Source organism: Quercus lobata, chromosome 8 (genome assembly GCF_001633185.2).
Source record: "Quercus lobata isolate SW786 chromosome 8, ValleyOak3.0 Primary Assembly, whole genome shotgun sequence".
Taxonomy (NCBI): domain Eukaryota; kingdom Viridiplantae; phylum Streptophyta; class Magnoliopsida; order Fagales; family Fagaceae; genus Quercus; species Quercus lobata.
The window spans coordinates 13692553-13695129 of record NC_044911.1 but is presented as its reverse complement, the minus strand read 5'-3'; the positions used below and the strand labels follow the sequence as shown (position 1 = coordinate 13695129).

At 37.3% G+C, this 2577-nt stretch overlaps 1 pseudogene; it reads right to left on the bottom strand.

Annotated features, from left to right (window-relative positions):
* Window positions 1–785: 785 nt before the first annotated feature.
* LOC115956430 lies at window positions 786–2357 on the bottom strand (annotated as a pseudogene).
* Between the last annotated feature and the right edge of the window lie 220 nt (window positions 2358–2577).

Here is a 2577-nt window from a genome sequence, read left to right as displayed (position 1 = left end):
GAAGGAAATAGCATCTATCCTAAAGCTAGGGGTGCATTTATGAAAGCAAAAATCCGTCGTGAGGAGAAACATCATTTCTATATATCAGAAGCTAAACTACAGATGCATTAGCCTTGGAGCCCATAGTGGGAAAAACATGAGGTATATGTACCGATGGAATGGAATATTGTGCTTGTTCAATCATGCATACATTTTGTTTGATGTCTAACATCTTGTTTAGGGGGTTTAAGGATTATGTTTAGAGGAACATGTATTTTGTGAGTTCTACTTTCTGCAACATCCTTTAATGAGTTACAGGGAAAAGGGTTGGTGCTTCAGTGTATTTAGGCAAGTTTTCTTAAGTTGTCAACAATGATGTGAGACAGTAAATATTCAAACATGTTTGAAGGTCTTATCTGTTTGTACTGATGCACCCAAGCATCAGTGCTGTATATGCAAGGAAAATGGTTTTTGTTTTCAAAAATAGGAGATGCAATGAAGAGTAGTCATTTACATGTTAACAGCATGATAATGAGATAAGAATGATATTGCAGGGTATAAATGAATTGGATGATAAAGATGCCAAGATCTAGAATTATTCTTCAACATTGTATCACAATTATATCCCAATGCACGCATGGATTCACATTCTAATAATGAACAAACTCTCTAGCTTATTGATGCTCTGACACTACAATAATTCAATGGTGCTATCACGTAAGGTAATGAACAAACTCCTGACTCACTCACTGTGTTTTCTTTCAATATTGAAACAATATCACAAGGGCCACTTAGCACCAAATCTCTTATTTAAAGCAAAGCCACCAAATCCCAGCAGTAATTCCATTTCCAATTACTGCCATGGGTAGAATTAAGGCAGCATACTCAATTTGGTTTCCTCATCATCCCACTCCAAAGCAAACCACCATTGTAAGTCTCCTTTTATTTCTTTTATGGTGTCTGTATTTTGTTTAGCAAGAGGCAGCCTTCTAAGACGATCACATTGCAACACTTTAATCTGCTCTAAACATGGCCATGTCATTTCATGTCTACAAAGAGTTCTTAATTTGGGGTGACCCACCAATTCTAATATCCTTAGTTTTGGAACAACATGATCTGGAGCCATATTCTGCCCTAAATCATAATTAAATAGTTCTTCCAAGTTTTCACAGTGGCTTACCTTGATTACTTCTAGGTTTGGAAGGATCTGAATGAAGTCACCATAGGAGACAAGATATTTCATCTGAGAACAGTTGTCCACATCAATTGATTTTAGGTTGCGAAATCTTAGCCCAAGATGACCAACTAGCTTTGAATTGCTTTTTAGGTCAAGCATATCGTAGAGACGAAGTTCCTCCAGGTTTGGTAGTAGGTCACAAGGGGCAGCACATCCTCCTCCTTGCCCTAAATTGATAGGGCACCTGCTAAAAATAAGTGACTTCAAACCAGCAAAGGTGGCTGCACTTTTAATGAAGTCTTCAAGCATTTCAATCTTTCCTACACAAATACTTAATACTAGTGAACTTGAATTACCTCAGAACTACCTAATCCATTCTTGTGACAGATTAACACTTTGGATATAGCCCCTCTTTTCATTTGTTCTTAGGATGCTGTTTGTTTGGTAAATGGGAAGTTCAAAATGTGTCAATCTATTTATCCAGGAAAGATCTTCATATTTGTCCCATAAGATCCAGTTCACTGAGATGGATAACTTATGTAATCGATTAAAGGATCTGAGCTCTTCAAAGGTTGCTTGTCCGTCTTCCTCTCCCTTCAAATGGAATGAAAGCCACTTCTTTTCATATTTAGAACCTCTAGACAAAACAACCTGGATATAATTCCAGGTTGAATGCTTTTCAATAGGAAAGCCTTGGATAAGTCTAATTGCCTTAGCTCACTCAGGTTTTCCATCTCTCTTGGCAATTTAGTGATACGAGTACCACTAAGATCAAGCTTTTGAAGATTACTAAGCATTCCAAGTGAGGGTATTTCTTCGAGATTCCTGCAACTGCCTAAAAGAAGAGCACGAAGGCCCTAAGTAGAAGCAAAGAATGAGGCAATGACTGGATGTGGGTTTCACTGAGATTCAATACCCTGAGCGCTTTAAATCCTTGTAGGAATCTCTCAGGAATTGTGTCAAGGAGATAATTTCTTTGTAGTAACAAAGCTGAGGCCTCTGAACATTGTATTATGCAATAAGATAGCCATGTAATTTCATTATTCACGAAAGAAACTCTTTTAAGAGAATTTGAATTTGAAAACTCTACAAATGAAATCTCACTCAACTGAATCCCTGAACTAGTTATTTGTGCCTGGACATTTCTAATGTCCAAATTCTGGGAAACAGTAGCCCAAATGACGATGCCAAAAGGCTGCATGGAAGTAGTCTTGAGCTCATTGTTCAAGTTCTTTACTAGAGTAGTCTTGCCTATTCCTCCTATTCCCTAAATACCAATCCTCTAAAATCTATGACAATAGTTTCATAGTTTTGTCCAAAGCTTTTGATGCTATTGTTTGACCTTGAATTGATGGTCCAAGAATATGCTCCACAACTCTGGGAACTCTAATAGGATAAATCATACCAGAATTAAAACATCC